This window comes from Erinaceus europaeus, chromosome 10 (genome assembly GCF_950295315.1).
Source record: "Erinaceus europaeus chromosome 10, mEriEur2.1, whole genome shotgun sequence".
Classification (NCBI taxonomy): Eukaryota; Metazoa; Chordata; class Mammalia; order Eulipotyphla; family Erinaceidae; genus Erinaceus; species Erinaceus europaeus.
The window spans coordinates 100618329-100631420 of record NC_080171.1 but is presented as its reverse complement, the minus strand read 5'-3'; the positions used below and the strand labels follow the sequence as shown (position 1 = coordinate 100631420).

The window sequence follows — 13092 nt, the reverse complement described above, 5'->3', positions numbered from 1 at the left end:
TAGTTATTATTATTGTTGTTATTGATGTCGTTGTTGGATAGGATGGAGAGAGGAGGGGAAGATGGGGGAGAGAAAGATAGATACCTGCAGACCTGCTTCACCACCTGTGAAGCCACTCCCCTGCAGGGGGGGAGCCGGGGGCTCAAACTGGGATCCTCATGCCGATCCTTGCACTTTTGTGCCACCTGCGCTTAACCTGCTATGCTACTGCCCGGCTCCCTACATTTATTATTTATTTATTTATTTATTGGACACAGACAGCCAGAAATCAAGAGGGTGGTAGAGAGACAGAGAGACACCTGCAGCACTACTTCACCACTTGCAAAGCTTTCCTCTTGCTGGTGGAGACTGGGTGTTTGAACCTGGGTCCTTACGCATTGTAGTACATGCGCTCAGCCAGGTGCGACACCACCTGGCCCTGCAGCCACTTTTAAGAAGGTGAAAGAGGGTGGGGGTAGATAGCATAATGGTTATGCAAAGAGACTCTTGTGCCTGAAGCTCCCAAGTTCCAGGATCAATTCCCCGCACCACCATAAACCAGAGCTGAACAGTGCTCTGGTAAATAAAATAAAAAAAAAAAAAAAAATATATATATATATATATATATATATATATATATATATATATACAAAAAACAGAAAAAGGTGAAAGAAGCAAGTGTCATAGCAAGCCCCTTCAGCCACATCTGCCTGTTTCCTGGACCTTCCACACAAACCCTAGCTTCCTGTCATCTAGGAGCTGGGAGGGAAACACACGTAGAGATAGTGATGAGGGATGGGCCATGCCCTTCTCACATACCTCACCCCCTATCTTCATTTGACTGTTCCTGAATTGTATCCTTTTTTCGTTTGTTTTGGTTTTTCCAGAGCACTACTCAGCTGTGATTTATGGTGGTGCAGGGGATTAAACCTGGGGCCTGGGAGCCTCAGGCGTGAAAGTCTGTTCACATAACCACTATCTGAATTGTATCCTTTATGAAAAATGGGTAAACACAGATGTTTCTCTGGGTTCTGTGAGCTGGTCAGAATAGTTATCAAATTTGAGGAGGGTGCTGTGATCCCACTTTTTTTTTTTTTTTGTAAACCATAACATCACTCTGGCACGTGCAATGTCAGGGCTCAGATCCAAGGCTCATTCATCATATGAGTCCAACGCTTTATCCACTGCACCATCTTCTGGGCTATTGATTCTACTTGCAGGCAGTCGGTTAGAGGTGTAACTGACAACCTGGGATCTATGGTTAGTATCTAAAATGGAGAACATTTTTCTGGAACTGAGCCCTAAATATGTGGTCTGTGCCGACTCCAGGCAGTTAAATTAAATTGTAGGACTCCTGACCCATGTCATCCAAGAAATAGAGAAACCCTCAGCTCACACACCTGGCATAAGAAGCATTTACTTTGTGTAGAGAAGCTATTCTTTCTTGCATCTGTATGTGTATATGTGTGGCGAATAAATGACTTAACACAAATTGTTAGTTCTTTTTTAAAAAATATTTTATTTATCAGAAAGGAAGAGAGAGAAAGAACCAGACATTACTCTGGGACATGTGCCTCCAGGGATTGAACTTGGGACCTCATGCTTGAGAGTCCAGTGCTTTATCCACTGTACCACCTCCTGGGTCACACACAAATGGTTCTTTATTATTATTATTATTTCTTTATTGGGGAATTAATGTTTTACATTCAACAGTAAATACAGTAGTTTGTACATGCATAACATTCCCCAGTTTCCCATATGACAATACAACCCCCACTATGTCCTCTATCCTTCATGGACCTGTATTCTCCCCACCCACCCACCCCAGAGTTTTCCTTTGGTGCGATATGCCAATTCCATTTCAGGTTCTACTTGTGTTTTCTTTTCTGATCTTGTTTTTCAACTTCTGCCTGAGAGTGAGATCATCCCATATTCATCCTTCTGTTTCTGACTTATTTCACTTAACATGAATTTTTTAAGGTCCATCCAAGATCGGCTGAAAACAGTGAAGTCACCACTTTTTATAGCTGAGTAGTATTCCATTGTGTATATATACCACAACTTGCTCATCCACTCATCTGTTATTGGACACCTGGGTTGCTTCCAGGTTTTGGCTATTACAAATTGTGCTGCTAAGAACATATGTGTACACAGATCTTTTTGGATGGGTGTGTTGGGTTCTTTAGGATATATCCCCAGGAGAGGAATTGCAGGGTCATAGGGTAGGTCCATTTCTAGCCTTCTGAGAGTTCTCCAGACTGTTCTCCACAGAAGTTGGACCAATTGACATTCCCACCAGCAGTGCAGGAGGGTTCCTTTGACCCCACACCCTCTCCAGCATTTGCTGCTGTTACCTTTTCTGATGTATGACATTCTCACAGGAGTGAAGTGGTATCTCATTGTTGTCTTGATTTGCATTTCTCTGACAATCAGAGACTTGGAGCATTTTTTCATGTGTTTCTCAGCCTTTTGGATCTTTTCTGTGGTGAATATTCTGTCCATGTCCTCCCCCCATTTTTGGATGGGGTTATTTGTTGTCTTGTTGTTGAGTTTGGCAAGCTCTTTATATATGTTGGTTATTAAACTCTTGTCTGATGTATGGCATGTAAAGATCTTCTCCCATTCTGTGAGGGGTCTCTTGGTTTGGGTAGTGGTTTCTTTTGCTGTGCAGAAGCTTTTTAATTTGATGTAGTCCCATAGGTTTATACTTGCCTTAGTCTTCTTTGTAAGTGGATTCGTTTCATTGAAGATGTCTTTATAATGTATGCAGAAAAGAGTTCTGCCAATATTTTCCTCTAAGTATCTGATAGTTTGTGGTCTAACATCCACTTGAAATTTACTTTTGTATTTGGTGAAATACAGTGATTCAGTTTCATTCTTCTGCATGTTTCAACCCATTGTTTCCAACACCATTTGTTGAAGAGACTCTGCTTTCCCCATTTAATAGTCTGGGCCCCTTTGTCAAAGATTAGATGTCCATAGGTGTGGGGCCTCATTTCTGGGGTCTCAATTCTATTCCACTGGTCAGTATGTCTATTCATGTTCCAGTACCAAGCAGTTTTGATGACAATGGCCCTATAATACAGTTTGAAATCTGGGAGTGTGATGCCTCTGGTTCTGTTCTTTTTTCTCAAGATTGTTTTGGCAATTCTAGATCTTTTCTGGTTCCAGATAATCTTTTTTTTAATATATATATTTTTAATATTTATTTCCTATTGTTGCCCTTGTTTTTTTTTTTTATTATTGTAGTTATTGATGTTGTTGTTAGATAGGACAGAGAGAAATGGAGAGAGGAAGGGAAGACTGAGAGGTGCAGGGAAAGACAGACACCTGAAGACCTGCTTCACCACCTGTGAAGTGACTCCTCTGCAGGTGGGGAGCCGGGGCTTGAACCGGAATCCTTACTCCGGTCCTTGTGCCACATGTGCTTAACCCACTGCACTACCGCCCGACTCCCACAAATGGTTAATTTTTATTTGTCATTGCTGAGCTTTCACTGCTCTGGTCTGACTGCTTTAGTTAGAGGGGGAGAGAGAAAACTACCACAAGACAGCAAGATTCCCTCCAGTGTGGTGGGGGCTGGGCTGTTGCAACGTGGCAGAGCAGACAGACTATCCAGGAGAGCTATCTTGCCAGTTTGCAAATGGTTGATTTCATAAGAAAGTGTATGGGCTGAGGAGACAGCATAATGCTTCTGCAAAAGACTTTTATGCCTGAGGTACCAAAGATCCCAGGTTCAGTCCCCAACACCACCATAAACCAGAGCTGGGCAGTGCTTTGGTCATTAAAACAAACAAACAAACAAACAAAAAACAGATTCAGTGGGGAAGCAATTAGAGAAGCCAGACCTTCCACCTTCCGCATCCCATAATGACCCTGGGCCCATAGTCCCAGAAGGATGAAGAATAGGAAAGCTATCAAGGGAGGGGAGAGGATATAGAATTCTGGTGGTGGGAACTGTGTGTAATTGTACCCCTCTCATCCTATGGTCTTGTGAATATTTCCAATTTTTTAAAGATTTTATTTATTTATTTATGAGAAAGATAGGAAGAGAGAGAAAGAACCAGACATCACTCTGGCACATGTGCTGCTGGGGATCGAACTCGGGACCTAATGCTTGAGAGTCCAAAACTTTATCACTGTGCCACCTCCTGGACCACAATATTTCCATTTTATAAATAAAAATTCTATAGATTTAAAGAAAGAAAGTAGATTTATGATGCAATATCAAAACCTGCTCATTTCATTTAGCAATAGAGGTGGACTTTCCTCTAGCTCTCCACCAGCCTCCAGAACCTGTGGGCATGGCCAGAGACACAGGTTTATGAGAAAGACTGGTTCCCTCTCCCTCCCCCCTTTAGCTTATTCCTTGTCATTGAGTAAACTTTCCAGGCTAGGATGGGGCAACTATCCCAAGGGCCTGAGTTTTCCAGCCTGTTCAACATTTACCAAGCAAGTATTTTCTTAGTACCTACAGTTTGCTAGGTCTTGCTTTAAACACCATCAACAATACATCAGTAAGCAGGACTGCCCAAACACCAAGTAGGGAAAAGGGAGGTTGGTAATGGTAGACAAGGCAGTTTATGATGGATTAGGTGAAAGGCGGTGAGGGAGGCACCATGCCTCAGACAGGTTACCTAGGGGAACCTTCCACCCAAGGGAACAACGGTTTTGACTGCATCTGACTTAGCCAGGTATAGTAGTGTCCCAGGTGGAGGTTCAGTGTCCACTGACTGACTTCCCTATGTGTGAATGAGAGTTAACCTTGAGGTTTTTTCCACCAAGATGTATGTCCCGTGTTCTTAGAAGGTGGGGCCTAGCTTCTTGACACCTTGAGTGTCCACTGAGGCAGCACCCTGAGCCAAATTCTTACTGAGTCTGACCTGCAGTACCAGTAGTTCTAGTGCCAAGTAGTCCTTAGTTCCATGAACAGGAGGAGAGGACAGAGCAGTGACACTCAGTGCTTTCAGCTATGGTGTCATACAACCAGCTGAGCACCTGGGACTTGCCTCTGGGCAGTGAGAGGGTCTGCATAGGGACACGTGGCTCTTGACCTTCCTCTCAGAGCCCGGGGGCACATGGTCATCTCCACCCACATCTCGCTCAGGACTCACAGGAACTGTGGGCGGAAAGTTGAGTCAGGAAGCCACCCCCAAGTCAGGGGCTCTGGTGTCCTGTGGGAACAGGCAGCTTCATTCCACCCTGGTCTTTCCTCCGGAGCAGTTGTGGGTGGTTCTTTGCTGTGGGCCCTTTGACCACTGATGCAAAAGTTAGCTGCTGCCTTGGTCCTTCACTGATCAGGGATTCCTTGCTTTATTTACTTATGAGAGAGAGGTGAGAGAACCAGAACATCATTCTGGCACATGCAATGCCAGGGATTGAACTCAACACTTCATACATGAGAGTCTAATGCTTTATCTACTGTCCCACCACCCAGGCAGAAGTTACCTGCTCTTTAACCTTGCTCAGTCCCTTTCTCAAGCAAACCTGCACAGCCTGATCCCTAGAATACACAGAGGTCTCTCCTCTCCTCTCCCGGATCAACTAGGAATACCAAAGGAGACCACCCGGACCGAAACAAGACAGGACTAGAATGACCACAGAAACCCAGTAAATCACCCGTGAGTACAAACACGTGTGGCTGGTGACAGAGAGGAGAGAGGGGCCTAAGGAGAGATTAACTGACTGCTAACAGTTCGACAGTTTGTCAGTGGAGACACCACCTCCAGTCTGCTCCACCAACAAGGGGACAGCTGAAGGGAGGAAAGGACTCCCCAGAGACTCACCAAGTACAACTCTGAGTCTCCATTGCTACTACCCTCAGAATCTGGAGCAGCAACAGGGAGGGACACCAGGGCACAGAGATCTAACCGGGAAACTCAGGAGAAGACCTATACCTAGGTGACATAGCTGAAGGGCTAAGTCTCTTTACATAACCACTGGATTATCTCTGCCACACCCTGCTTTATCTCTTGGTCAGGAGTCATTGATTAAGCCAAGAAGCCTATTGATAGTTTAAAAGCCCTCAGGCTACCATAGCCTACAGGGGAAAAAAAAAAAAGGCTTTTACACCACTGAACTCCAACTCAGGGATTGAAAAACCTCTTAACTTATATAAAATGGTTAAAACAACAAGAAAAAATAATGGAGACTTGAACCAGGACAAGAGTCCAGCTAAAAGTCCTCCAGAGGGCAAAGCACAAAACAACGAGTTCAACATCCAAACATTAGCTAAGGAAATAATAACAGGAGTGAGTAAAGAATTTGAAAAAATTGTAATCAGAAATGCAGGAACAACAAATGAGAATATGGAAGAAAATTCTAATTATCTCATGGTTATTAGAGAGCTGAAAGCTGAAATTGCTGAGCTAAGAATGCAACTAGCTGAACAAGCTAAAACAGTATCAGAGCAGGGCAACAAAATAGATGAACTCCAGAAAGCAGTAGAGGGCAGAGAGAATAGAATCAATGAGGCTGAAGACAGAATTAGCAAGATTGAGGATGAATTAGAGACAACTAAAGAAGAAGTAAGAGATCTCAAAAAGAGATTAAGAGATGCTGAAAACAACAACAGAGTCCTATGGGATGACTTCAAAAGAAACAATATACGCATTATTGGCTTACCAGAGGAAGAAAGAGAAGGGGAGGAAGAAAGCGTTCTCCAGGCCATAATAGCTGAAAATTTCTCTAGTCTAGACAACACCAAAGACATAAAGATTCAAGAAGCCCAGAGGGTCCCAAACAGAATTAACCCAGACCTAAAGACACCAAGACATGTCATACTTAGATTGGAAAGGAATAAGGATAAAGAAAGGATCCTCAAGGCTGCAAGAGAAAAACAAAGAGTCACCTACAAAGGAAAACCCATAAGATTAGCAGCAGACTTCTCCATACAAACACTACATGCCAGAAGAGAATGGCAAGATATCTATCGAGTGCTCAATGAGAAAGGCTTTCAGCCAAGAATACTATATCCTGCTAGACTGTCATTCAGACTAGATGGAAGCATCAAAACCTTCTCAGACAAGCAACAGTTGAAGGAAGCAACCATCACCAAGCCTGCCTTGAAAGAAGTTCTGAAAGGTTTCCTATAAACAACCAGACCACCACAAATAGAACATATATCAAAACACTCTAAAACTCTACAAGAATGGCGTTAAAATATCTTCAATCTTTGATATCAATAAATGTGAATGGCCTGAATTCACCTATTAAAAGACACAAAGTAGGAAGATGGATCAGAAAACACAACCCAACAATATGTTGTCTACAGGAAACTCACCTAACGCAACAAGACAAACACAGACTTAAAGTGAAAGGATGGAAAACTATCATTCAAGCCAATGGCCCACAAAAAAGGTCAGGAACAGCTATTCTCATATCTGACATGATAGACTTTAAAATACATAAGATTAAAAAAGATAGGAATGGACACTACTTAATGCTCAGAGGATCAGTCAATCAAGAGGACTTAACAATTATTAATATCTATGCACCCAATGAGAAGCCATCTAAATACATCAAACTTCTACTGAAAGAGCTACAGCAATATATTAACAGTAACACAATCATAGTAGGGGACTTCAACACCCCACTATCTCAACTTGACAGATCATCCAGGAAGAAAATCAGTAAAGACATAAGGGAGCTAAATGAAGAGATAGATAACCTAGAACTATTGGACATTTTCAGAGTCATTCAGAGCAAGTTGTGGTATATATACACAATGGAATACTACTCAGCTGTAAAAAATGGTGACTTCACCATTTTCAGCCGATCTTGGATGGACCTCGAAAAAATCATGTTGAGTGAAATAAGTCAGAAACAGAAGGATGAATATGGGATGATCTCACTCTCAGGCCGAAGTTGAAAAACAAGATTAGAAAAGAAAACACAAGTCAAACCTGAAATGGAATTGGAGTATTACACCAAAGTAAAAGACTCTGGGGTGGGTGGGTGGGTGGGGAGAATACAGGTCCATGAAAAATGATGAATGAAATAGTGGGGGTTTTATTGCTAAATGGGAATCTGGGGAATGTTATGCATGTAAAAAAAAAAAAAAAGAAGTAGAAACGCAAAGCAGAAATTGACTGAGTTTGGAGTATGGCACCAAAGTAAGAAAGCAGAAGTATACTAGAGTTTGCATCACCAGGTTCCAGGTATCATCAGGATGCCGGCCAGACTTCCCTGGATTGAAGACACCACCAATGTGTCCTGGAGCTCAGCTTCCCCAGAGACCCATCCTACTAGGGAAAGAGAGAGGCAGACTGGGAGTATGGACCGACCAGTCAACGCCCATGTTCAGCGAGGAAGCAATTACAGAAGCCAGACCTTCTACCTTCTGCAACCCTCAATGACCCTGGGTCCATGCTCCCAGAGGGATAGAGAATGGGAAAGCTATTGGGGGAGGGGGTGGGATATGGAGATTGGGCGGTGGGAATTGTGTGGAGTTGTACCCCTCCTACCCTATGGTTTTGTTAATTAATCCTTTCTTAAATAAAAAAAAATTAAAAAATAAAAAAAAAAAAAAAAAAAAGAATACACAGAGGTCATTAGGGTGACACTGCTACCAGGAGGCCTTGGGTGAACTAAGCACCAAGACACAAGAGGGACTGTGAGGACCTCTCTTATCAGGTAAGAACTTGAGGAGAGTGGAGAAAGGGTTGGAGGAACCCAGACATAGCAACTCCAGGCAGAGGTCACAGGCCATGCAGTGGCCAAGTACAGGGTAGTCAGGAGTAAGGCCTGTATTTTGGCATGGTGCTCAAGGCAGCATCAGCAAGTCACCTGTGGCCAGATACATCTGTGGGTCACTGCTGCTGCAACACCAATGTGACATCTCGCACAATGGTTTCCACTTGAGACCAGGGAGATAGGCTGCCTGGTAGAACACCCACCTGCCTATGTGGGAGGCCCTGAGTTAGAGTGCTAGCACCATCTTGGGGCACCCTGGCACTAGGGAAGAAGTTCCACTGATTGTAGTGCTGTGGTGGCTGTCTTGCTTTTCTCCCTCAGAATAAAAAGGGGAAAGTGTTGGCCTGATGTGCTTTGACACATGTGTGATCTAGATTTGAGCTCCAGCATCATGAGGCAAGTGCTATGGTATCTCTATCAATCTGAGATTTAAAAAAGGAAAAACCATCTATGGTGTTTTTCCATCTCTGTCTCTACCCTTGAAAGGAAATGCAACTCAGAGCAGTGAAATCACACATGCCCAAGCCCAATACCCCATAAACCAAACAGTGAGCTATTTCCACTCCAGTCAGCCGAAGGAGTATGGCAAGTCAGACATCTTTCCCAGTGAGCTCTTGTCCTGGCCAAGCTTCCTGATTTTTGAGCAGTTTAACCTGCACACCTGCCTCTCTGCCCCTGAGGTGAGTACATACTTATCTAACCCACTAGAGTCTCTGAACCTGTGGTGAGGTTGGTTGAGGTACTTGTTCTACTGGTGCTGATTTAAGTCACTGCTGCTGACTAAGGCAGTGACTTCTTCCTGTTAGCAGCTCCAGACTTCTGCCTCTAACTCCCTATTAAACCAGAATTTCCAAGAAATTGTTTGGGAAAGCAGAGGCACCAAAGATGTAATATTTGCTTGAGATTTATAGCTGGTCATGGGTAGACTATTCCCTTCCTTTCCTTTCCTTTCCTTTCCTTTCCTTTCCTTTCCTTTCCTTTCCTTTCCTTTCTTTCTCTCTTTCTTTCTCTTTTCCTTTCTTTCTTCCTTTTTTTCTTTCAAAGATTTTATTTATTTGTGAGAAAGATAGGAGGAGAGAGAAAGAACCAGACATCACTCTGGCACATGTGCTGCCAGGGATTGAACTTGGGACCTCATGCTTGAGAGTCTGATGCTTCATCCACTGCGCAACCTCCCGGACCATGGTAGACTACAGTTTCTATCAATATATATATTTTTAAGATTTATTATTTCATGCATGAGAAAACAATCCAGAATAGGAGAGAGAAAAAACAAACATGTAGCCGTAGCTACATGATACTGTCAGAGATGGAACTTGGGGCCTCTGGAACCTTGGGCATGAAAGTGCTCTAATGCTGAACAATCTCCCTGCACCAGACTTGAGTCATTCATCTTCCTTCTCTCTCTCTCTCTCTCTCTCTCTCTCTCAAGATTTTATTTATTTATTAATGAGAAAGATAGGAGGAGAGAGAGAGAAAGAACCAGACATCACTTTGTTACATATGCTGCCAGGGATTGAACTCAGGACTTTGTGCTTGAGAGTCTAATACTTTATCCACTGCACCATCTCCTAGCCTACCCTTCCTTCCTGTCTTAGAGATTTAACAATGTTTTACAAAATTATAAGATTTCAATGGTAAAAAAAATTTCAGCGGTATAATTTCACATATAGTATGGTGACAATTACCACACACTCTTTCAAAGTTCATCGCCTCCTCCCAGCACCATAATTCTCAAAGTCCAAGGGAAAATTTGGCTACCTTTTTTTTTCTTTTGAATTGTACCACATATGAGCAAAACTACCTGGTAGTTGTCTTTCACTTCTTACTTCATTTAGTATAATCACTTTCAGTTCCACCCATTTTCTTTCAAATGATACAGTCTTGACTTTTATAGTGCAAGGACTATTACATTGAATATACTGATAAGTCCTATAACTTATTTTTTAAGCGGTAAGAGAGACAAAGAATGAGAGAGACCACATTCTCTCCATCAGTCATGAAGCTTCCTCCACCCTTGCAGATGGGGAACCAGGGGCTTAAACAAAGGTCACATATGGTGATGTGTACACTCTACCTTGTTAACCACCACCTGGCCCCTCCCCATAACTTAAAAAAATATTTAACTCTGGGAGTCTGGCAGTAGTGCAGCGGGTTAAGCGCACGTGGCACAAAGCGCAAGGATCGGTGTAAGAATCCTGGTTGGAGCCCCGGCTCCCAACCTGCAGGGGAGTTGCTTCACAAGTGATGAAACAGGTCTGCAGGTGTCTATCTTTCTCTCCCCCTCTCTGTCTTCCCTTCCTCTCTACATTTCTCTCTGTCCTATCCAACAACAATGACAACATCAATAATAATAATGACTACAACAATAAAACAACAAAGGCAACAAAAGGGAATAAAAAAATATTTAACTCTGTGGTACAGGAGGTGGCATAGTGGATAAAGCACTGGACTCTCAAGCATGAGGTCCTGAGTTCATTCCCCGGCAGCACATGTACCAGAGTGATGTCTGGTTCTTTCTCTCTCTCCTATCTTTCTCATGAATAAATAAATTCTTAAAAAATATTTAACTTCGAGGGAGTCGGGCAGTAGCACAGCGGGTTAAGCGCACGTGGCGCAAAATGCAAGGATCCAAGTAAGGATCCCGGTTCGAGCCCCCGGCTCCCCACCTGCAGGGGAGTCGCTTCACAAGCAGTGAAGCAGGTCTGCAGGTGTCTATCTTTCTCTCCCCCTCTGTCTTCCCCTCCTCTCTCCATTTCTCTCTGTTGTATCTAACAACGGTGACATCAATAACAACAACAATAAAACAACAAGGGCAACAAAGAGAAAATAAATATTATAAAAATATTTAACTTCAGTTATTACATATTAGAGTTTCACATGAGGCAAAGAGGAAAGAAAGAGACAACCCTCTTACATATAGTACTGAAGATTGAACTGGAAACCTCAGGCAGAAATTGAGAGGCTCTACCAGTTAAGCTATTTCCCTATTTCCCTAGCCACTAACCTCCCTCCCTCCTTATTTTTTAAATAAAAAAAAAATATTTATTTATTCCCTTTTGTTTCCCTTGTTATTTTATTGTTGTAGTTATAATTGATGTTGTTGGATAGGACAGAGAGAAATGCAGAGAGGAGGGGAAGACAGAGTAGGGAAAGAAAGACACCTGCAGACCTGCTGTGAAGCAACTCCCCTGCAGGTGGGGAGCCAGGGGCTTGAACAAGGATCCTTAGGCCGGTCCTTGCGCTTCACGCCACATGCGCTTAACCTGCTGCGTTACCGCCCTACTTCTCCCCCCCCCCCATAATTTTTTATTTTTGGAGGGAGGGAGTAGAAACTGAGAGGGTAGGAGAAGATAGAGACCTACAGTACTGCTTCACTGTTTATGAGCCCCCCCCCCCAGATGGAGACTGAGGGCTTGAACCTAGGTCCCTGTGTACTACAATATACATACTACAATATACATACTGGGTGTGTCATTGCCCGGGCCCCTCCCCCCATAACTTATTGAGAGCTTATTTGGCAGTTCTAGCAGGGGAGTGCAGCTACTTGTATACCCTCAAACATCTCTATTCAGGAAGGCCATCCTCTTTGACCAAGCAACCAAGCAACCAAGTGACGAAGCGCACAGCTTTGGGAGGGACACACGTGGAGTGGTGAGGGAGGAAGGGGACACCCGTCTAGCCACCCAGATCAGCCTAATCAACCCTGGCGATCAATGGGGTGACAGATGTCGCAGCCAGATCGCCCTCACATTCTCCCTCATAACTTCTTTAACCAAGGATGTGTCCTGTCATTGGGCATTTAGACATTAGGGGTCCTTCCATATTTGAATATTATAAATAGGGCAGCTGTGAACATAGAGGTGCATATATCCTTTGGAATTAGTGCTCCATGTCCTTTGGATATATGCCCAGGAGTAATATTGCTGCATCATTAGCTATGTCGACCTGTGCTGGATTAGCACAGTCAACGGCCAAGCCTTTCCCGCTACGAGACAAGTTCTCAAGATCTTCCTGCACACTCATCACCGCCCAGCTATCATCCACGTTGGTCTCCAGCTCCCACTGATTCTGTGCTCAGAGAAACTAAGATGGAACTTTCGGAAAGCAAACTGGCGTCTGTTCAGTGATCTTACCAACAAATCTATTCCTGCAATTCCAATTAACTCTATCCCCTCTGAAGACTCCTACAGGCGCTTCCGCCAAGCCATCTTCAAAGCAGCTTCCCAAGCTATTCCTCGTGGGAGACGTGCTAACTATACGCCTTGTCTTGATGCTGAATGCGAGCAACTACTAAAGCAGTATGATGAGTCGGGCGACCCAGATGTGGCTGACCATCTCATTGCCTCCCTGGATGCAGCACGCCAAGCCCGCTGGCAACAACTCACGGAAAGTCTGAACTTCACCCACTCAAGTAGG

The 13092-nt window shown here is 43.6% G+C and overlaps 1 long non-coding RNA gene across 1 annotated transcript; it reads left to right on the top strand.

Annotated features, from left to right (window-relative positions):
• Nucleotides 1–5230: 5230 nt before the first annotated feature.
• On the top strand, nt 5231–9349 carry LOC132540774 (uncharacterized). Its single transcript, XR_009551916.1, has 3 exons — nt 5231–5497; nt 8528–8613; nt 9160–9349. It is a non-coding gene; the product is annotated as an uncharacterized LOC132540774 (long non-coding RNA).
• Nucleotides 9350–13092: the final 3743 nt, after the last annotated feature.